At 34.2% G+C, this 25,373-nt stretch overlaps 1 protein-coding gene across 2 annotated transcripts in view; it reads right to left on the minus strand.

The window, feature by feature from the left end:
* Positions 1-25,373, minus strand: part of LOC146397805 (uncharacterized) — a 1,134,194-nt gene that overhangs the window by 25,392 nt on the left and 1,083,429 nt on the right. The window contains exons 8-10 of one of the 2 annotated variants that reach the window (XM_084989253.1): positions 23,873-24,105; positions 10,493-10,702; positions 8,385-8,429 (exon numbers count right to left, since the gene is read on the minus strand). The gene's annotated coding sequence lies outside the window, so the exon portion shown is untranslated. Of the gene's footprint in view, positions 1-8,384; positions 8,430-10,492; positions 10,703-19,719; positions 24,106-25,373 lie in introns of those variants that run through there. The other variant, XR_014823707.1, reaches the window with a different exon arrangement.

The raw sequence follows: 25,373 nt of genomic DNA on the forward strand, positions 1-25,373 counted from the left end.
CACTATGAACTAATCTAAGCCCACAAAAGTAATAACCTAGATGAAATGTATCAATTTATTGAAGACACAATTTGCCAAAATTTATACAACAGATAGGCAATCCAAATAGGCCTGTATCTATTTAGAAATTCAATCAATAATTTATTACCTTCCAAAACACATAGCATCAGCCTCATGCAAATAAACTAGGAAATTCTATCAAACACTTAAGAAAGCAATTGAACCAATTATTTATAGTCTTTTTAAGAATATAGAAGCAGAGGAATACTTCCTGATTCATTCTATGAGGACATCATCTACTAATGAAACTATAAAAAGGCATTCCAAATAAAACAAAACAAACTATAGGCCAATATCTTTAATGAACTTGGATGTAAAAATCTTCAACAAAGTGCTAACAAATAAAATCCACAATATACAAAACAATTTTACACCATAACCAAGTGGAATTTAGTCCAGGTATGCAAGGATTCGTTCAACTTTCAAAAGCCAATTAAGGTAATCCATCAAAACAGACTAAAAAAGAAAAAAAAAGAATAAATGGAAAAAAAAGAATTTGACAAAATCCAGCACTCATTCGTGATAAAAATTACTAGCAAAGTAGGAATAAAGGTGAACTTCCTTGATTTAATTAGAATATCTATGAGAATCCTGGAGTTAACATCATAGTTAATGAAAAACTTGAAGTTTTCTCATTAAAATCAGTTACAAAACAAAGATGTCTCTTCACACCATTCCTTTTCAACATCATACTGGAAGTTCTATATAATGCAATTAGACAAGAAAATTATAGACATACAGATGAGAAGGAATAAATAAAACTGTCTTATTTATAAATGACATGACTGTCTATGTAGAAAGTCCAACAAAATAGATAAAAATTATCCTCGAGCTAACTAGTAATTATAGCAAGGTCCCAGGATACAAGATTAATACACAAAAGTCAAGTACTTTACTATAAAGCAATGAACAAGTGAAATTTGAAATTAAAAAAAGTACAAGTTATATTATCCCCCCATAAAAATGAAATGCATAAAAATATAACAAAATGTGTGCAAGATATATATTAAAAAAAGCTATAAAACTCTGATGAACAAGGTCAAAGATCTAAATAATAGAGAGATATTTCATGTCTGTGGACAGGTACTCTCAATATTGCCAAGATATCATTCTTCTAGAATTGATGTATAGATGCAATACAATCTTGATCAAAATCCCAGCAATTTATTTTTAGTATATTCACAAACTTGATTCTAAAGTGGCAAAAGTCTCAGAATCACCAAAGCAATACTGATGGGAAGAAGAGATTAGGAGGACAGATTACCTGACACCAAGACAATAGTATAAATCTGCAGTAATCAAAGTGAACTGAACTGAAAGTTCAGACAAAAGATATGGGACAGAATAGAAAACCCAGAATCAGACCCATTTAAATACAGCCCACTAATCTTTGACAAATAAGCAAAGGCAATACAGTGGAGCAAATATAAGTATGTTCAACAAATGGTGTTAGAACAACTGGGCATCCACATGCAAAAATGAGAACATAACTTATAAATCTTATAAGTTAAAAATCACATCATTAATAAATCCACAAATAACAAGTGCTGGAGGGGCTGTGGAGAAAAGGGAACCCTCCTGCACTGCTGGTGGGAATGTACAGCCACTATGGAGAACAGTTTGGAGATACCTTAGAAATCTATACATAGAACTTCCATATGACCCTGCAATCCCACTCTTGGGCATCTATCCGGACAAAGCTCTACTTAAAAGAGACACATGCACCCGCATGTTCATTGCAGCACTATTTACAATAGCCAGGACATGGAAACAACCCAAATGTCCATCGACAGATGATTGGATTCGGAAGAGGTGGTATATATACACAATGGAATACTACTCAGCCATAAAAAAGGATGACATAATGCCATTTGCAGCAACATGGATGGAACTAGAGAATCTCATCCTGAGTGAAATGAGCCAGAAAGACAAAGACAAATACCATATGATATCACTTATAACTGGAATCTAATATCCAGCACAAATGAACATCTCCTCAGGAAAGAAAATCATGGACTTGGAGAAGAGACTTGTGGTTGCCTGATGGGAGGGGGGGGAGTGGGAGGGATCGGGAGCTTGAGCTTATCAGACACAACCTAGAATAGATTTACAAGGAGATCCTGCTGAATAGCATTGAGAACTATGTCTAGATACTCATGTTGCAACAGAAGAAAGAGTGGAGGAAAAACTGTAATTGCAATGTATACATGTAAGGATAATCTGACCCCCTTGCTGTACAGTGGGAAAATAAAAAAAAAATCACAGATCTAAAGGTAAAATGCAAAACTATATAACTCCTAGAAGATTGTTAGGAGAGAGAACCTAGACAACCTTAAGCATGGTGATGTCTTTTTTAGATAGAAAGCCAAAATCATGGTCCATGAAATAAATAAATGAAAAAGTGGGTGGACTTCAGTAAAATTAGAAATATATGCTCTGCAAAAGACAATGTCAAAAGAACAAGGTAAACTACAGACTAGGAGAAACTAGTGTAAAAGATCACATCTGATAAAAAACTTTTAAAACATACAAAAACATTTTATCTCAGCAAAGACATACAGCATGATTAAAATATGGGACTAAAACCTTAACAGATACTGAAAAAGGTACACAAATTGTACATAAGCATGTGAAAAGATTCTCTATGTCGTATGTCATCTGAAAAATACAAATGAAAACAATGGTGGGATATCACTATACACCTGTTAGAATGGCCCGAATCCAGAACACTGACAATACTAAATGCTTGTACAATGTGGAGCAACAGAAAGTCATGTTTCTGCTATGAAAGCAAAATGATGTAGCAATTTCAGAAGATAGTAGCTGATTACTTACAAAATTAAACATAATCTGGTATAGGATTGAGCAATGACATTCTTGGTTAATATCCAAAGGAATTAAAAACTTATGTTTACACAGGAGTTCCCCTCATGGCTCAGTGATTATCAAACTAGACTAGCATCCATGAGGATGTGGGTTTGATCCCTGGCCTCGCTCATTGGGTTAAGGATCTGGTGTTAACATGAACTGTGGTGTAGGTTGCACTAACAGCTTGGATGCTGTGATGCTGTGGCTGTGGAGTATGCCGGCAGCTACAGCTTCAATTCAACCCCTAGCCTGTGAACCTCCATATGTCGCGGTTGAGGCCCTAAAAAGACAAAATATGACAAGGACAAGAAACAAACTTATATTCACACAAATTGTGTAAATGGTTATGTATATCATTTTTATTCATAATTACTAAAAGCTGGACCAAAAGATGCCCTTCGGTAGGAAAATGGAAAGTGAATTGTAGTATATTAAAACAATAGAATATTATTCATCACTAAGAATGAGTAATTAAACCATGAGAACTCATGTCAGAATCTTAAATCCATATTGCTTAGTGATGGAGGCTAGTCTGAACTGTGGAGACAGTAACAAGATTAGTGGTTGCCAGGGTTTAGGGGATAAGGAATGAATAGAGAGAACTGGAGGATTTTTAGAGTTGGAAGGGTTCAATGTATGATATCATAATGATAAATAAATTTCATTATAGGTTTATTTAAACCTGTAGAGCCATGGAATGTACAACAAAGTATTGTAAACTGTGGACTGCAGGTGATATTGTCTGTCAGTGTAGATTCATCACTTGTAACAGATGTATCACCCTGCAGTGATTTGTTGATAACAGGAGAGGCTCTGCATCTGTGGGACAGGGGATATATGGGAAACCACTACATTTTCCTGCAGTTTTGCCTAAAATTTAAAAAAAAATCTTAAAATTCTTTTTAGGAAAGAGTGTAATTAAAAAAATTACATCAATAATTACCATTGGTCTAAGAATGGCCACAATTAAGAATTTGGCACCAAAATCATGGAAATTTTGGAAACACTAAGTTATGGAAATACATCATATGTTATAGTTTTTATCAATTTGTTTGTATAGTTATATTACATTTAAAATATACAAGGAATTTAAAATGGTAAAGTGAGATTTCTCTAGTTCCCCTTTCACAGGGTAGCATTTCTATTCCACACATTCCTTTATCTTGTGTTTCTAGAGAGATGGGGAGATAGGATTTTTGAGAGGAAGATAAACACAAGAAACTCTGTTATTTAAACATAATGCAAAATATAATACCAGCTTTAGAAGGAATTAGAATCCTACTCTGTTATGGAAATGACATTTTTAACAATTGATTGCTTTTCTGAGACCAAATCTCTTTCTTTTATTGAGGGAGAAGTGGGTCTCAAGGTCTTCTCATAAAGCAAGGTTGAAATGTTACTCTTAGATCCTTTCTTGTCAACTCCCACAATGTTCACTTGCAGTTCTTAGAAAGGAAAGATTGTCTAAGATTTATAAGGGCAAAACAGAAGAAATTTTATTCCCACATCTTCCAACTCCCTAGCACTTTCATATATTTAAAGGTCTTGAAACATTTACTGACAGCTTTGTTGCCTAAACTCCACGAGAGCATAATCACTCTGGGGATATTTGGAAAGTCTAAAACCAGTCTCTGATTTTCACAGGTGCTGTAGTGGAAACATGAATTCATTATCATCATAGAAATGCGCTGCTTCCTTACTCCTTCCAGAAAGGCTTGCAAAGGTTAAACATATGTGAGACCAATTAGTCAATAGAGAAAGATGTAATTTATCTATAAGAAAACAGGTTTCTTTTTCTTTTGGGAGATTGGTCATGGCTATGTACTTAAATCTATTACCTTTATTACCAAACCTGCCCATTTATCTCTGAGCCCTATTCCAAGGGCATTTGAAATATGTGTGGGTGTTTCTGATGGTTATAAATTAAGAATTACTGTGTTTAATACTAAAAATTAGTGGTTCACCAGAATGTCAATAGTCCTAGTAAGAAACATTACTGAGATAGGTATTAGGGGCTTATATTTTAGGGATTTGTGTTTTTCAGAGGACACACATGACAGAAAATGAATTTCATAAAATGTCCATTTCCTTTTCATCTCCCATAAAGTTTATATGTATAAATATCATATTGACATTCATCTTCATTTAATTTATTCCAGAAAAATATAAAATTTGTAGGAAAATATGAAATAATATAACTTTTTTCCAGTTTTCCTTTATATAATTGACATATAGCCCTTTATAAAGCTAAGATGAACAGCATATTGACTTAACACACATATATTGTAAAATTATTACTATAAAAAGTTAATTAGCTTCTATCACCTCATATACTTACAAAAGAAATTGTTTTACTTATGATGAGAACTTAGGTTTACTCTTTTGGAAAATTTCAAATAAACAGAAGTATTAACTATTGTCATCTTGTTGAACATTATATCATCAGTATTTATGTTATAATTGATATTTTGTCCCTTTTTACCACTTTGCTTCAATTTCACCAACCCCTCCCCCCACACTTCTGGTAACCACATGTACAATCTTCTTTTCTGTGAGTTTTTTTTTTTCTAGATTCCATATATAAGTGAGATTATATAGTATACGTTTCTCTCTGTATGATTACTTCACCTAGGACAATACCCACAAGGTCCATCCATGTTGTTGAAAATGGAAAGATTTGCTAAATCTTTAATGGTTGAATAATATTTCATTATATATGTATACAAAATAAAACACATAGTTGTATGTGTATATACACCATAACTTTATTATCCATTCATCCATTGTTGAACATGGTATGTTTCTATGTCATGATTCTGGTAAACAATGCTGCTGTGAACATGGAATGGATATTCCTGAGATTTTGTTTGTTTAAGTCTTTATCCCTCCTTCATTTCTGAAAGACAGCTTTGCTGGGTATAGGATTGTTGCTTGAAAGTTGTTTTCTTTTAATATTTGAATATATTATGATATTCTCACTGACCTGAACAGTAATTTTATGGAGGGATCCCTTGTATGTAATTTCTCTCATTTCTCTTGCTACTTTAAAATTTTTCTTTGTCTTTTGTGAATTTAATTATAATTTCTCAGTGTAGCTCTATTCAGGCTCAACCTATTTTTGTGTCTTTGGGCTTCATGAATCTGGATGTCTCTTGATTTGGTAAATGTTTAGCCAATATTATTTTAAATAATAAGGGGATATTCTATCCCTTTCTCTTTTCCTTTTGGAATTCCCATAATATGAATACTCTTTCTTTTAATTGTGTCCCATAAGTCCCATAGGTTTACCTCACTCTTTGTCATTCTGTTTTTCTTTTTACTCCTCTTACTACGTAATTTCAAATGTCCTATCTTTCAATTTATGATTGTTCTATGTGTCCAGATATGCTTTTTAAGCTCTCCATTGAATTCTTCTGTTCACTGTATTTTTCTGCTCTAGGATTTCTGTCAATGTGTGTGTGTGTGTGTGTGTGTGTGTTTTATAGTTTCTCTATCTTTGTTAAATTTTTTTTAATTCATTCATTGTTTTCTTAATTTTGTCGAAATCCATACATTCTTGTAGTTCATTAAACTTCTTTAAGAGAATTGTTTTGAATCCCTTGCTTGACATTTCATAAATATACTTTTCTTTAGTGTCAGTTTGTGATATCATATTTACATGATTTTTCTCGATCCTTCATTCATTCCTTTCATTGGTATCTTTGCATTTGAGAGTCTTCTCTTCTCCATACTTCATAAGTTTGCTTTGACATATACAGTTCTCAACTAGTCTGCTCAGTTTGGATTTCTGAATGAGTCTGCTAGTAATGATCTTGGGCAGGTGGAGCTATTATCAAGGTATAGGCCAGGCAACTGCCCAAACTCTTGAAATTTGGGGTTTGACACTGGCTGAGGACTATTGGATCAGACTTCTGGCTTGGTTCCCTATCCACATAAGACTGAAGAATGGGCTCCACAGTTGTCTGGATTTTATGGTCACGCTTATTAAATGGTCATGACTGGGTACTATACTCAGCAATAGTGGGATTATGAATATTAATCATTAAAGGAAGAGGTGTTAGTGTGAACAGCTAGGACAAAAACTAGATAAGAACAGAGTCTTCTCCATCAATGTGGGGAGGTTGATGAGATGCCATTATTACTTACTGCTCTGAATTTCAGAGGTGGAAACAGAAGGAATAGCTGAAGAACATTTAGTGATCAGTACATCTGTCAAGATACCTTCTTAGGTTGTAGTCATGTGTTTAAATATTCACTCAATGTTTGTTTTTAGTTATTGTCTAAATTAGCAGAAACTAAATTATCAGGAACATGTTTTAGATTTCAACAAAGTGGAATCTGCCTAAACATTGCCATTGCTGTAGACCCTTGGAAGCCATTCATTAATAAACATCTTTGCCTTTTATCCTTAAAGATGTTTCTTTCTAGCCTAGGAGGGATACAATACAAATAAATAAGAAAAATAATATGAGAAATATGTAAAACAAGAGATAAGGAATTCTCAATAGGAATGGGGAAAAGTGACAAATTACAGTATAAAATGTACTCAGGAGATGCCACCCTGAAAAGATGTCTATGAGGATTTTAATTAAGATAAGTAGTTAACACAAAGAAGGTTCAGAGAAGTCCATAAAATTAGAGTGTATCCAGCTTCCTGAAAATATCCTCAAGTATATCAGCCAGGAATTAGATCATGCACATATACATAGAGTAAGATCTTGAGCTCAAAATGTGTTAATATTATATTGGACCAGAGATTAAGACCATGACTCCTCAAAGACATTTTCCCAGATTTTTAGTGTTGAATAAGTGAAGGCTTGAGCCTCAAACTCAGCCATCATCACTTGCATTTTAGCAGAAGGTAGACAGAAGAGAGGAAAAGCTTTGTATTGGAAAAAAGTGAAGGCTTCATGTATTCCTAATTGGAGGTTGTTGGCATGGAAAAGCTGTAGGCAAACTAGAAGCAGGTTATCCTATGTAACTGGCTATGGGTGCACGTTTGGTTTTCACTGGTAGACCAGGAACAACAATTGGGGAAGCTGTTGGTTATTAATCAAGTGCAGACCACTTGGGCCAGTTATTAATAGGGGTTACTATTGTTTGGCTTCCCAAATTATCACTTGAGATATCAGTATGAATTCCCAAGTCTGACATAACAGCAGGCTAGCTTCTGGGGCTTGCTTTAGATAAGAGCGTTACTTTCCTGCGAGGATGCTGCAGGTTGTCAGAATTCTACTTTTATATAGAGTTTGTCTATTATCTGTACTTTCAGTCTCTCACTAACAACTAAAGTCTGTGCCTTCCAATCCACTCATATTTAAACCTTTGCCACACTGTCTGCCCAGAATCTACTAGAATCAGTATCATTATGATTTTATGCATGATTATGGTAGCCATACCAGGAACTAAGGCCTAAGTCAACTCTCATCTTACAGACTCTAAGGCCCTGTACTTACCTCATTATTTCCCCTTTGCTCACTTCTCCAAAGCTCTATTATACTCTGGAAAAAAAAAAAAAAACATATACATTTAACTTTATCCGGATACTTGTTTCATCTTCAACTTCTTCTTCTAATGAGAACACTAATTCTCCTCAAGTCTTCTCTAGTAGCAGCTTCAAGTAGCTCTTTTCAGATGATTTTTTTTTTTTGTTCCCTCTTGGGAAAACATAGACATACAGACACACACAAAGCTATATACAATTAGTTTTGCATCTCATACAGGAGTATATTACTAACATGTGTTATTGTACCCATCCATCCATCCTGCACATTTCCCCAATTTTTTCATTATTTTTAATTTCCAGACCAATCTATTCTCTCTAATACTACTATTGTTTTCATACTTGGTGTTTTGGGAGTGTAATTTTCATGTGTATGATTCTCCTAATGTCCAGACTCTCTCTCAATCCCTTGGATTTATTTCTTCCAAAAGTCTTGTAGGTCAGCTTTTCTCAGTCATTTACTTGCAGATACAATACCCAGAAAGTCTCAGTACTGATCATAGCCATCCCTTGATAATTGCAACTTTATACATCCAACATCCTGACCAACACCTTTTATCTTTCCACCTCATTCTCTCTGATATTAATTCCCCGAAACTCTTTTTTAATTTCCTGTCCATCTATCCATTTATGTTCCCACAATTTCAGTGTCTCTCACCTCCTACATGTCTGCAGTGATCTAATTTAAATTTCTTGGTCAGTAATTATAAATGCTCCCTGGCCTATACTTGACTCCCCTGCCTTTTTTTTAATGTCACTATGCTAGGCTGGCAAAGCAGAATTTTGGTTTAATCCAACTTTTCATTTAATCTGTACCTGTCCTGGAGAATACAGACTGAAGAGCTGTCAGATTATTTTCTATAGAAACATATTTTTTTGTGTGTGTATGGCTCTTAAATATCCTTTTATTTAGTTTAGATTTTATTCCACCAAACATGCACAGTTTTGATCAGGTTTTCTTTTTTCTAATTTTTTTATCTGATGTAAATGAGTTATCTGTATGCTGCTCAAACTATGTTTTGAAAAATATGATATTTCAAGATATTAGTTTATCAATGACAGTCACTGCTTCTCCACTACTTTTTGTGACATTGGGGAAATTATTTAATCTTTGTCTATAAAATGTATAACAGTAGTTGATCTAATATATGTATACACATGTATATATATAGTATATATATACATATTTAGTAAATATACAGTATAATACATTATAACATACACAGTATAATATATTAACAAATGTTAGATGTTACTACTAATTCTATATTCTACTATTCTTATAATTATTATTACTTTGTTATCACCATCAGTATTAACAAAGAATCTGGACCATTCACCAAGAAACCTTAAGGATATGGTTTGTGTTTTAGTTTGATAGACCTGATCTAGCAAAATTCCACAGACTGAGTGAACTAAATAGCAGAAAGTATTTTTCTCAAAATTATGAAGGTCAGAAGACCAAGTTCAAGGTATTGGCAGGTTTGGTTACTTCTGAGGCCTCTCTCTTTGACTTTCAGATGGTCATCTTCTTGCTGTATCCTCACAGAGTACCCTTTCATCACTGGAGTATCTTTGTGTGTCCAAATTTCCTCTTCCTATAAAGATACCATCATATTGGATTAAGGCCTACATTCACAGCCTCCTTACAACTTAATCACCTCTTTTAAATCTGTCTCTGAAAACTGGTGTTCTGTACTACTGGGGGTTAGGGCTTTAACATATGAATTTTCAAGGGTGTGTGTGTGTGTGTGTGTGTGTGTGTGTGTAGGGGAACATAACTCTGCCATAACAGTATTTGTCATGCATCTCCTCAGAGCATCACCTTTAAAAAAAAAATCCCAAACAAATAAAGTACATACATGCTACCTTAAGCATGATTCTTCATAAACAGGACTGCTCTTCCTAAAATGTACCCTCATTCAAGGATTCCTGAGATAGATTCATGTCATTTGCCCAACCAAATTCTGAAAGCTTACTTACACACATACTCTATTACCGAATACCCTAAAAAGGCACCATTCCCATCTTTTTTTTTTTTTTTTTTAAGTTGTGTCCTACCTTAGTTTCTGGATAAGAACGTCTCTGGATCTAGTGGTGTTATGCAGGGTCACCATTGGACTTTTCTCCAATTATCACCTCATCCTGTTAACATATTCATTCAAATTTTTCCATCATTGTGGTAATTTTCATTATTTTGTGCTGTGCAGTAACATGAAATTTGGTATCAACTTGCTCTTCAGTAAAATCATGAAAATCCCAGTGAGACTTCTAGAATAATATATAAAATTAGAGAATGCTAAACTACGATTTCCAAAAAAACAAATAATAGTTTTCATTAAAATTACAGCAACCACTTTTTAGAGACTATAAAGTATTCAAAGTAGATTGGATTCATAGATATAATCCAAAATAAAAACACTGGATATATCACAAACTTACTGTTTCAGAGCTTTTGTGATATTGTGATAACACATTATTTTTGTAGAAATTTGTTGGATATACACATGTTTCTTACCTCAAAATTTACCTCTTCTCTAGAACTACTTATCTGGACATTCCTCCTATTCAGAGGAGAGACTGACCTTCATTCTAAGCTTTGTGCTTTTGTACAGTCTTTCTAAGGCTTTGACCTATTTGGTCTAGAATGCTATTCTTCCTACCTGTTCAGTTTCTCCCTCCTCAGTGTGTTTTTCCCTTAATCAACCTTATATTAGTCTTTGCTATGCTAAAGAAGGAAATAAATAAAAAGAAAGCATAAAAATAAAATCTTTCCTTTGAAATGTCTTGTCCACAATGTCGTGCTGCATTTCTTTCCTTTCACAGTAAAACTCATTGACTGAAACAGTTAATGTCAATGTCTCTATTTCTACCTTATTCCCTGATGCATTAAATCTGGTTCCTATTTCCTTTTGCTACAATTACTAATGAATTCCTCATCAATAAATTCAATCCCTGGGTTTTGTTCTCATCCTACTTAATCCTTCTACAGTATTTGGCACTGTTAAATACACTCTTCTTTAAAACTTCTCTTTCACTTCAGATAATTTAATGTCTATGATTCTCTTTATTCCTTTGTACATTTTCTTACTTTTAATATGGATTACATTTTTTCTATGTCCCTGAAAACTTTATATCTCTCTTGGATATGTTTTGATATTTAGGTATTTTTTACTATACGTCTTCCAAACAGGTAATCTCATTTATAAAGACCTTACAATCAGCAGACAGAAAGTCTCAATATAACTTCAACAAGGGCATGGTCTGGCTGCATTTATTAACTTTTATACTCTATAGTAACTAGTTTGAGCCTGTTAAATGGAATATTTAATAAATAATACGTTACTTAAATTTTCTATGAACTCTGTTTTTATATTTCTAGGTATGAACTGCACATCTATATTTTCATATTCCAGAAATATGCCAAAGGTAATAATAGAATCATGTTTTTCCCATACATTCTTCCTTGTACTGGATATCATGTTACTTCACACACACACAGATTATATATATAATAATATCACACTATATATATTATATAATATACTTTGCATCACAAATAGGTTATAGCAGTGATGACAAAAAGTCTAACCTAATGGAATTTATATTGTATTGAAGTAAAGAGAAGATGAATGGCATAAATAGTTAAAGGATTGAATATTAATTACTATCAAGAAAAATATAAAGCAGCAATCACGGATATAATATATAAAAAAGAAATTAATTTATATAAAACTCTTCAGAAAAACCTAAAGGAAGTAAGGAAGATTTCTTTAAATTCCACATAAGCCTTGAGGTGAGAATTTGCCTGTCTATATTTGATGGAGATTGAAGGGCCAGTGGGGCATGAACAAAAAGACCTAAAAAAAAATAGATGTTGAGGTCAGAAAGGCAAAAAAAGGTATAGTTTCAGTAGGGCTTTATAGACCCTGGCATAAGTAATCAGGGATTACATTTGATATTTTTGGTCTCCACGCCTGAAAAGTAAAGTAGAATTCAGTTTAATGATGTGGAGGAGATTGGGGGAAATGTGAGTTTTGTGATTATCAAATGCTCAATTTTGAACACATTAAGTATTAGGCATCTACCTAATTATATGTACTGGTCTTAAATACCAGTGAGGGGTTTGAAACAAGAATGATTTTCTAAGTCCTCTGTAAATATACAGTATTTAAAAACATTAAAATAGGTGATACTCCAAAGGGAGTAAGTGAAGAAATAAAGGGTACATCTGAGTACAGAGTCATATATTCCTCCAAAATTGAGAGGTGGTAACAATTGGGTGAAGCCAATAAAAGTGAGTGAAATAGAGTACCAGAGAAGAGAAAAACTAGGCAAGTGTGTTGAGCATCTTTTTATGCATTTTTTTTATGTCCATCTGTCTGTCTTCTTTGGAAGCAATGGTATGGTTACCTTAGGGGAAACCATGGTAGAGAGGGAGGAATTAGAGGATGGGAATAATATATATACATTACTGTATAAAATGGATGGTTAACAAGAACCTAATTTACAGTTCAAGGGAATCTACTCAATAGATTGTAATAACCTATATGGGAAAAAGGATTTAGGTATATACATACATACACACACACACACACATATGTATATATTTAATTCACTTTGCTTTACACCTGAAACTAATACAACATTTTAAATCAACTATACGCAAATAAAATTTTTAAAAAACTAGGCAAGTGTGATATCCTAGAAACCAAGAGATAAAGAATTTCAAGAAACAGAGATTGAGACAATTGTTACAGTTTTGTGTAGTAAGTTAAGACTGAGAAATGACAATTTGATTTTACTATCATCTACATTTTAGGAAGGCTAGAGTTGGTCTTTGGCAAGATAATGAAAAAGGTGTCTGGTTGTCTTTTATTTTGCTAACTTTCATTAATAAGCAGTGTCTATATGTGTTAATCCATTAGATGTGGTAAACCAGTTATATTCTATTTTTTTCATGTATTAGTTGAGAAATGTAATAAACATTCTGTTATAGGCTGAATGTTTATGCTCCCACAAAATTCATGTTAAAATTCTAAACTCCATTGTGTTAGTATTAGGAGATGGTGCATTTGGGTGATAACTAGGTCATGAAGTGGAGCTCTCACCATAGGATTAATGTCTTTCTAAGAGCCAAAAGAGCTTGCCTTCTGTCTTTCTTACTTGCTCTTTCTCTTTGCCCAGCTCCTCTCTGCCACCCCCACCTTACCTCCAGCTCCACTAAGTGAGGATACAGAAAGATTACCTGCAAACCAGGAAGAGTTCCCCCACTAAGAACAAATTGTGCTGGAACCCTGGTTCTAGACACCAGAAAAATAAATGTTTATTGTTTAAGCCACCAAATCCATGGTTATGTTTTAGCAGCCTGAATTAAGATAGATATGCTTTCCCTCTTGTATCTTATGATTATCCAGTTGTATAGTTCATCTAGGAAAACACACATAAATGCTTGATTCTTTCCTTTGTTAAAACCAGTTTTAAGCTAAATTAATTCCTATTTACTTTTGAAGGTATACATGTCATTTTTACATAATATTTAGTGTTATAACAGACATTAATTTAAATATATTTGATGGGTTTTAATACACTGCAGTTATTATCATTATTGGCATTGGCTAGTAGTTTCTTCAAGTTGACATCAAAGACCTTTCAACATAAACTGTATAGTATTTCTAGACATCTTTCATGAAAACAAGTATCTTGCCTAAGCTTATCTCCAATATTTCCTATACAAATTCTGGAATCAGCCATTTCTCCAAAAGTCCTCTGTTGTAAATATCATTATAGTCAGCTAATTGGATTGTCACTGTTACATTGTTTTGCTATGTTCAGTGGATACTCTTGGGAGGATAAAATTGCGTGTGTGTGTTTGAGTTGGAAAGATATATGTGTATGTATATATCATATTCAATGACTTTATATTACTCATTTTAATGAAATTCAAGAATACATGCTTACTTGAGTTGCTTTACAATATCTGTATCTCTTTTCTTACACACTGAAAATTATGGTGATCAAGGACATTTGATGTGACAGAATTTAAACATTCCAAATTACTCATTTGCTCTGTTATATTGTTCCCAAATGAAAGTCTCGGAATAACAATAGTAACACTATCACCCAATATGATTTCATAAAATAATGAAAAAAAGTGTGCATTGCACTAAACATTCTCTCTGTCTCTTTAGATTTTATTTTATTTTATTTATTTATTTTGTCTTTTGTCTTTTTAGAGCTGCACCCATAGCATATGGAGTTTCCCAGGCTAGGGGTCTAATTGGAGCTGTTGCTGCCGGCCTATGCCAGAGTCACAGCAATGCCATCTTGGAGCCACATCTACAACCTATACCACAGCTCATGGCAATGCTGGATTCTTTTGTGTGTGTGTGTGTGTGTGTGTGTGTCTTTTTGCCAATTCTAGAGCTGTTCCTGTGGCATATGGAGGTTCCCAGGCTGGGGGTCCAATTGGAGCTACAGCTACTGGCCTACACCACAGCCACAGCAACAGGGGATCCAAGTCACGTTTGCAGCTTATACCACAGCTCATGGCAATGCCGGATCCTTAACCCACTGAGCAAGGCCAGGGATTGAACCCTCAACCTCATGGTTCCTAGTCAGATTTGTTAACCACTGTGCCACGATGGGAACTCCCAATGCTGGATTCTTAACCCACTGAGCAAGGCCAGGAATTGAACCCTCAACCTCATCATTCCTAGTTTGATTTGTTTCCACTGCGCCACGACTTGAACTCCTCTTTAGCTTTTTAGGGCCACACCTGTGGCATATGGAAGTTCCAGAGCTGTGGCTGCTGGGCTACACCACAGCCTTTGCAAAGCCATATCCAAGCTGCTTCTGTAATCTACACCACAGCTTGTAGCAATGCTGATCCTTAAACCACTGAGTGAGGAGGGGTTGAATCCAGGGAATGAACATGTATCCTCATAGATACGAATCAGGTTCTTAACCCACTAGGCCACAATAGGAACTACCATATTCTTTTATTTTTATGATTGAATTTAAAAAAAAAGTTATTGGAGTATAATTGACTTAAAATGCTGTGTTAGCTTCAGGTTATAGAATATAATCTTTTTTCAGATTATAGATTATCACAGATTATTTGGTAGATTTCCATGTGCTATGTAGTAGGTCTTTGTTACTTCTTGGTTTTGCATGTAATAGTGTAAATATATTACTCCCAAACTCCCAATTTATCCCTCATCTCAAACTTTTCCCTTTTGTAAGCATATATTTTTTTGAAGTATTTGAGTTTGTTTCTGTTTTGTGAATAAGTTATTTTGTATCACTTTTATTAGATGCCATATATTAGTGATCTCATATGATATTTATCTTTCTTTGGCTTTCTTCACTTGGTGTGATAATCTCAAATCAATCCATGTTTCTGCAAGTAGCATTATTTTGTTCTTCTCTTATGGCTGAGCAATATTCTAGTGTATGTGTGTGTGTGTATATATATATATACACACACACACACACTACATGTTCTTTATCTAAACCTCTGTCTTTGGACATTTAGGTTGCTTTCATGTCTTGGCTATTGTAAATAGTGCTGCAGTGGAGTTTTCCTGCGGTAACGTGGGTTAAGGATCCAGGATTGTCCCTGAAGCAGCTTGGGTAGCAGCTGTGGTGAGGTTCAATCCCTGGCCAGGAAACTTCCACATGCTATGATGTGACAAAAAGAAAACAAGAAAAAAAAAAGTAGTGCTAAAGTGAACAGTGTGGTGCAAGCATCTTTTTGCTTTATGGTTTTCTCCATATATGCCCAGGAGTGGGATAGCTGGATCATATGATAGTTCTGTATTTAGTCTTTTGAGGAACCTCCATATTGTTTTCCATAGTGGTTGCACCAGTTTACATTTCCACCAACAGTGTAAGAGGATCATTCTTTTCTCCACAACCTCTCCAGCATTTATTGTTTGTTGACTTTTTGATGATGTCAATTCTGACTGGTATGAAGTAAGACCTCATTGTAGTTTTGCTTTGCATTTCCCATTAGTGATATTGAGCATGTTTTCATGTGCCTTTTGGCCATCTATCTGTTTTCTTTGGAGAAATGTCCATTTAGATCTTATGACCATTTTCTGATTAGGTTGTTTGCTTGTTTCTTTGGGTGTTTTTTTTTTTGTTGTTGGTTTGTTTTATATAAATCTGATTTTTGTATATTTTGGAGATTAATCTCTTATAAGTCACTTATTTTGCAAATATCTTCTCCAATTTTGTAGGTCATCTTTTTATGGTTTCCTTTATGTTTAAACTCTATGTTGTCACAGCATATAGCCATTAAAACCCATACTCTGCCTCTGTCACTCTTATTCCATATAAAATGCTTGTTCATACTTTCTATGTATTTATGAACCACATGGTCTGCTTTATATTCATCTCCTATCTCTATCTTGATCAATTTGAACTCACCTATGACAGTATCTCATCAACAACGAGGCAATGTCTTGGGGCAATGTCCAAAAGGGAGTTCAGGTATATGTTTTGAGAGTTAATAGGGATATAATCCTCCAGTCATTAGTCCTTTTTACTACAGACCTCTTGAAGTTACCTGATATATTGGCCCTTTCTCATTTTTAGCTCTTGTTTCCAAATTAACCTTCTGCGTTCTACACATTGAACAGCCATTGTTTATGTTGGTCATTTTCTGATCACAAATCAGAGATTGTCTCTTGATTTACTTTTCGTTCTGCAAAAAAATATTGACACATGAAGGTGATCGTGGCCATTGGTGGTTTACTCTCATATGTTTGAATTTTTGGGTAGTGTACACACTTTGCTATCTGGTTTGTGGGAAATTTTGTCCATATATTTATGATTTTTCTATCTAATTGTTCTGTCTAAAAAATTATACTGGCATAGCTATCATCTTCCTATAATTTTCTTCAGTGGAATTACATTTATGAGTCTCCACTTTACTGTATTGATAGAAGTTTTGGCATCTGGGGGACTTTGGACATTCAAAAAATTATTTGAAGTAATTTGTGTTTTTAATTCATATTCATATTTCAAAGCAGCACCTTTAAAATCTAGTTTCTATATAATACATTTAATATTATCTCAAAAGTCCTGGCATTTTAAATAGTAACCTAATAGTTTTATATAAAATAGAAATAATTGTTTAAATATGGAATTTTATTGATGCTGCTTCTAGGTAAAACATACAGAATAAATAATCCTTAAAAATTTCCATTTTCAATCTTAGTAAAATTCCATTAAATGGACAGAAACATATTTACAGAAATTTAATGTTATTATATTTCTTATTGGTACCATAGATATCTAATTGAGCAATCTTACATTCAAATAACCTACCTATTACAGATATTTAACAACTCATAAATTTCATGGGAGATTTTCAGATGTGCTTCAAATTTAAATTATGTATTTCTACTTAAAACACAAATTTAGAATAATCTATAATTTTTCAACTACAATCAAAATATCTATTTCTCTATTATATCTTTAATATGCCAAGTTCCCTTAAAAATTATAATTTCAATACTAAATATACCCCTCGTTTTGAAACAAAATTATAAATATTAATTAGGAGTTCCCGTCGTGGCGCAGTGGTTAATGAATCCGACTATGAACCATGAGGTTGAGGGTTCGATCCCTGCCCTTGCTCAGTGGGTTAAGGATCCGGCGTTGCCATGAGCTGTGGTGTAGGTCTCAGATGCAGATCTCGCGTTGCTGTGGCTCTAGCAGAGCTGGCAGCTACAGCTCCGATTAGACCCTTAGCCTGGGAACCTCCATGTGCCGTGGGAGTGGTCCAAGAAATGGCAAAAAGACAAATAAATAAATAAATATTAATTAATTTGCTTATTTCATCTATTTTTAATTATAAGTAATTATAGGGTTGGAATGATAGATCTCCCTTAAGGTAAGGATCAAAATCTGATATATTAAAAGGGTTTGGTTATTGTCAACAATTCATGATTTCAAAATCTTAGGTAGGCTGAGGATGTGTATTTACCAGAATTTTAGACATAATTATCAGAATTTGAGCTAATATATAACCATTATGATCTATTCTGATTGGAAATACCAAATAATTTTGTAGTCATTATTGTGAAAAACCACTATGTGGAGTTCCCATCATGGCTCAGAAGAAATGAATCTGACTAGCAACCATGAGGATGCAGGTTTGATCGATCCCTGGCCTAGCTCAGTGGTTTAAGGATCTGGTGTTTCCATGGCCTATGGTGTAGGTCACAGACATGGCTTGGATCCTGCGTTGCTGTGGCTGTAGAATAGGCCAACAGCTGTAGCTCATATTCGACTCCTATTGCTGGAAACCTCTATGTGCTGCAGGTGTGGCCCTAAAAACAAACAAACAAAACAAAAAAAAAAACCATTATTTTATAGGTTATTATAAAAGTTAATTTCATTGCTTGGGTCTCCTCAGTTCTGGCTATAATTGTATACTGTTCTTTCCTCTAATTCAAATCAAAGGAAATCTATTCATCCATCTTGGTTGCAGCTAAGTACTTATAACTTTATTATAACTTCTATTTGATTTAGTAATGTTATAAGTATCTTAGTATTTTCTCACCACTTTTTCATTCTCGGCTTCAGTTTAGCATAATTTGCATAAAATAAAATGCTGCATTTAAAATGTGTAATTTAATGAGTATGGACAAATATAAAATATATATATGGAACCACAGTCATCATCCAGATGTAGATGCACATCATGCACAAACGTCTCCTCATGCTTCTTTGTAGTTAATTTCTTTCTCTAGGCCAGAACTAAGCAACAATTGGTCTGCTTTCTGTCATTATGTATGTTTGACTTTTTAATTATTTTATATAAATTATACCATACAGTATATGTTCTTTTTATTTTTTTAATTGTTATTTCCCCAATACAATTTTTTTTCTACTGTACATCATAGTGAGTCAGTTACACACACGTGTACACATTCTATTTTCTCACATTATCATGCTCCATCATAAGTGACCAGACATAGATACCAGTGCTACAAACAGGATCTCATTGCTAATCTATTCCAAAGGCAATAGTTTTCATCTGTTAACCCCAAGCTCCCCATCCATCCGATTCCCTCCCCTCCCCCTTGTCAACCACAAGTCTATTCTGCAAGTCCATGATTTGCTTTTTTGTGGAAAGGTTCATTTGTGCCTTATATTAGATTCCAGATATAAGTGATATCATATGGTATTTGTCTTTCTCTTTCTGACTTACTTCACTCAGTATGAGAGTCTCTAGTTCCATCTATGTTGCTGCAAATTGTATTATTTCATTCTTTTTTATAGCTGAGTAGTATTCCATTTTGTATATATACCATATACTCCTAATCCAATCATTTGTGATGGACGTTTGGGTTGTGTCCATGTCTTGACTATTGTGAATAGTGCTGCAATGAAAATGCAGGTGCATGTGTCTTTTTCAAGGAAAATTTTGTCTGGATATATGCCTAAGAGCAGGATCGCTGGGTCATATGGTAGTTCTATGTATAGATGTCTAAGGTAGATCCATACTGTTCTCCATAGTGGTTGTACAATCTTACATTCCCACCAATAGTGCAGGAGGGTTCCCTTTTCTCCATACCCCCTCCAGCATTCATTATTTTTGGACTTATTAATTGGTGTGAGGTGGTATTTCATGGTGCTTTTGATTTGCATTTCTCTAGTAATCAGTGATGTTGAGCATTTTTACATGTGGTTGTTGGCCATCTGTACATCTTCCTTGGAAAAATGTCTATTCAGGTCTTTTGCCCATTTTTCCATTCCATGATTGGCTTTTTTGCTGTTGAGTTGTATATGTTGTTTTTATGTTTTAGAGATTAAGCCCTTGTCAGTTGCATCATTTGAAACTATTTTCTCCCATTCTGTAAGTTGTCTATTTGTTTTCATTTTGGTTTTCTTTGCTGTGCAGAAGCTTGTCAGTTTGATTAGGTCCCATTGGTTTATTTTTGCTCTTATTTCTGTTGCTTTGGAAGACTGACCTTAGGAAATATTAATAAGGTTGATGCATATGTTCTTTCATATCTGCTTAACTCAGCATGTTTCTGAAAGCTATCCTTCTCATTGAATGTGCCATTAGTTCGTTCTTGATCACTATAGTATCCCATTATATACATAAAACACAATGTCTTTCTATTTAACTGCTCATGAGCACTTCAATTCTTATTTTTGTCCATTATAAATAAGATTATTATGAATATTCATGTACACATCCTTATGTAGATATGCATTTTCCTTTCTTTTGGATGAGTATATAAGAGTAAATTGTTGGGTTAATACATGGGAATGGATATTTGCATAGTAGATACTATTTTGTTGCATAGTAAATTACTCTCATACATTATAACTAAATGGTTATAATTTGTAAGTTGTGCTAGTGATAATTGCTTTTTAGATGAGTACCTAGTATCTGTTATCACTGGGACAATATAAGTACTGCTGTTTAAGTGAGTGCTACCAAACAGCATTATTTTTTGTTGGCTGAAGTCTTTTGCTTGACTAGTAAAACATAAATACCTTTAAAAAAGAAATGCTAAGACTTCTGTAAAATGTAGGGATTTGGAAAGAAGCATTTTACTCATTTCTATTATTTTTTTCTGTAGCTTATAGTAGCAAACCATAAAATATCTCAAAGTTTATCATGTTACCAAAGTTAAGCATAACAGAAAACATGGTTTGATAAAAAGTTGTTAAATAGAGATACGCCTAAATTTAAATCTCTATAATGAAGTAAAATAAAGGAAAATCTGAATTACAGTATATCTGAAAATTGAAACATGCAGGTGTTTCCCTAAAGACAAATATGACAGTAGAGTCAGTGCCCTGATAATTGCACCCCATGAAGATCAAAGACCTAAAGATAAAAAGGGATCCTCTCACAGAGCCTAAACCAGTCCTTCTGGACAATGACTGACAAAATCATTCTTCACCTCAGACACCCACTGGGAAGATAATGAGATCACCAGAGAGAACTGGGCATGCTTCTTGGATTTTGTATAAAGGATTCTGAGAATAGAATTTTCTGGGAACATTTAATCCAAACCCTTACCTAAAATGTAGTAGCCGACCATTTCAATAATAAATCTATTCTGAAATGAATACAGTTATTTTGAAATGTTTGGGCAAGTTATTTTTATATGAATAAGTCCAATTTTATTGCTAATATAAATTTCTTGATTTGCTGCCTTGAGTTTTCATCTTCTGATAAAGAAACTGCCATGTATCTCTAAGAAACAGATCCAGGATATTAAGTTTAACAGGGTGAATGTATAAGGAATTCGGTAGTTTCAGGTGGTGAGAGAGTAAGAGTATTTGTGTGTGTGTATGTGTGTGTGTGTGTGTGTGTGTGTGTGTGTGTGTGTAAAGAGAGTGAACCAAATGTTTAGTGATGAGAAGCATGAAACAAAGCCATTAGTGCTTTCACCAAATACTTCCAAATATCACCAGACACCTTAAGGATTGAACTTCTCTGACCCTTGACGTTATGTGTGACATGTTGACTTCCTTTGTACAAAAACAAACATGAGCATAAATGCTATATATTATTTCCAGGAGGAAGTTAGAATAGGCATTTCATGATTTGCATCATTTAGCATAGAGCTTGTAGATAGCTTTTACATCCCATTGTAATACTGAGAAAAAGAAAATCAGAGGAGGTCACCTTTCTACCAGCCAACTTAATACCAAATTATAGCAGTATGGTGTTAAATCCAGAAACTCTCTGAGGCACCATTTAAAGATAACTTTATCTCCTGGAGGGCATGGTGTGGTAAAATTAGCATAAGAACTGATTATAAGACTAGTGAAATTCACACCCTGTCAAGTCATTGGGGGAAAATAAAACAGTACTCTATTAGAGAAGGAGTGAAATCCTGAAATATAGTATGGTGATATTTAAGTAGAGTTTCCAAAAACTTTGAATATCTGGATCACCTGAACCATCCAGGCTGAAAGTTGTCTGTCTACATCTTGGTATAGGTAAGCAGATTCTCTTTTCATGTAAACTATGATACGATGCCTTTAAAAGCATTACTTGAATTACTCCAAACCTGCACCCACCTTCTCTCATTCCTTTAACTCAGGAATTTCATAAAGTAGACCAGGAGCATCAGTTTCATCTGAAAATATATTGGAAATGCAAATTCTTAGAGTTCTTCCTAAACTGAATAATGGGGAAGTATCATTAATCTATACTTTAACAAGCATTCTAGGTCTTTCTGATGCATGACACAGATTGAGAACCTGTGTTTAAAATAGAATAGTTTTCCCCTGCTTTGGAGAATAAGGCATTAATACCTTAAAGAATATTCAGGACCTGGATAATATGTCCTAGCAGAAAAATGGGAGAAATGCCTGGGAATGAATCTTTATGGTGCTGAATTGGAGTTGGGATATAGAGTATAAAGTTGGCTGGTGGGTAGTTTTTGATATGAGGATTATCATGATTTATAAAACCTGAAATTAGTCCTAATATTTCCTCTGGAATAGTTCCTAAAAATGTGAAAAAATGGCTTAGAGTAACAAGGTGGAAATTTTGGACCTGCCTTAAAAAAATACTGAAGTATCTAAACATACATATAGCAGAATATTTTTTAAAACATAAAACCAGATAATCTACCACCTGACAATATTCCAAAGGTAAGACCTGCCCAAAAGAACCAGAGATGGACAATAGTTAAAGCATCAAGGACAAATTTTAATTAGTAATTATTGCAATAGGGGAAACATATTTCAATATAGAACTGAGCTTGATTTCAAATGCAGCAGAGGGAGCTGGGGATTTATAGCCAAGGTGCAGAGTGGTATTATCAATGGGAGGTCAGTTACTAAGAGGAGACACAAGGGTAGGAAGATTTGGGCAAAACCAAATTAATAGGATTCTTGCCAAGATAACCATATATTAAGAGTGAGGGAGTGACTTAGATAAGTCTTGGCTAACGCTGGGCTGGGTGGGTCACAGACAGGCCAGGAACCAAGGTTGAGATCTAGTAGAGAAGAGGGATTAGAGGAACTTAACTAAAGTCTGGCTAGGGAGAGAGTCATTACTAGCCCAGAGGATCTCCTTTATGTAAGTGATAAAGAATTCAAAGGTAGCTGTCCCTTGAATATCAACATTTATGCAATCAGGAGTGTAGTCATGGAGCTAGACTCCTCCCAGCAGTGGAATGGCAGGATTCTAGAATAAAAGTTGTTACATGGTGACACCAAACTCTTAGATACAGGGTAGAAGCAATTATCATAATTGGTAGCAAGAAGAGAAAGATATATAGTGATGGTTAGTATATCATGATGTACCAAGGGACAAAGTAAATATTCAGACAATAAGACCATTTCTTGATTTTTATAACTGAAAAAAAAAAATCAGAAGCTGATGTAAGTTACTACAGGGAAGATAACTCAGTTTCTGACCATAGCCAGTCCTTAGGTACTCACTGTCACTGTGATATTAATGATCTAAGAAATATGTCTTCTTTAATCTTCATCACAGGTGAGCATCAGAAGCAGTCCTCATGCACTTGAATGGACAAGTATTATACACAGTTTTACCAGGATTTTATTATCTTCTGCTTTCTGTCATAATATAGTATGAAGGAGTATTTATTGTCTGAAAATTCTGAAGAATTTCACTCTTGGTCACTATGTTGATGACATTCTGTTGAGCAGACCTGAAAAATAAGGGGTTGGATATCCTCTAGCTAAATGTCATGATTAGACATGTAGACAGTAGAGGGTGAGAGAAACATATGACAAATATTCAGGTGTTTACTACAATAGTAAAAATTTATAGGAGTCAGTTGTAATGCATTTTACTGAAATATCCTCCTTAAGGTAAAGGAAAAAGTATTTCATCTTGACCTATCATTGTGAAAGAAGCAGTGCAATCAGACAAGCACTGCTTAGGTTTTGTGCTGGACAAGCATGAATTACCAGACTTTGTGCTGGACAAGCATGAATTACCAGACTTAATGTTTCCAGAAGCAGCTCTCAAAAAATGGCAGACATTGATTTGTTTGATAAATATCCCAACTTGTGTTTTTGGTGGAATAACTCAAAGCTCATTCTATTCTATTTCCCCATAATTGTACCCTTAAATTAGGCTTTATTTCTGTACAGCAGTAACTTGCTTCATAATGTATTCCTTTGGCACTCTCCTCCCCTCCCCACTTCACATCACCGTCCTACCATCAGTGTTGCCTGGGATTACATCCCAAATAAATTTCATGTACTCTAATCTTTGTCCTAGTGTTTACTTCTGGGAAATTCTATATTAGACAACATTTAGAATTTTACCATTGATTATGGGGAAAATACCTGTATAGTGACACTAGAATTTTTAACATTCGCCTTTAGTAAAATTTATGAGGCAACTTTGCTAAAATTATAAAAATCAATTGCTGACATCTCTTCCCCATCTTCACCCAAATTTTAGATTCACTTAAAATCTCCTTGCATCTTTTCTTACTGAATCTTAGATGTCCCACATTATTCACTGATACCTATATTTATCCTCTTCATGATAACACACTCATTGATGATAAAGGTGCTTTCATTATAGTGCTTATATTTCTGTACTACTAAGCACAATGTCTTGTACATTTTGGGGCTCTGTAGGTTGGTTAAATTAAAATAAATACCTTGATTTTAATATTAGTGTAACAAATATTGCTAACAAAATACATTTGATATAATTTTCCTAACAGACATATCTTATTTTTTGTGCACATTTGATATAATTTTCCTAACAGACATATCTTATTTTTTGTGCACAAGAAGACAGTTTAAAAATGACCCTATAGGAGTTCCCATCATGGCTCTGTGGAAACAAATCTGACTAGTATCCATGAGGAGGCAGGTTCAGTCCCTGGCCTCGCTCAGTGGGTTAAGGATCCAGCATTGCTGTGAGCTATGATGTAGGTCATAGATGCGGCTTGGA

This window comes from Sus scrofa, chromosome 13 (assembly GCF_054392235.1).
Source record: "Sus scrofa isolate SSC_HxYL_T2T_F1_AM1 chromosome 13, Sscrofa_HxYL_maternal_Yorkshire_Landrace_v2.0, whole genome shotgun sequence".
In the NCBI taxonomy this organism is placed as follows: domain Eukaryota; kingdom Metazoa; phylum Chordata; class Mammalia; order Artiodactyla; family Suidae; genus Sus; species Sus scrofa.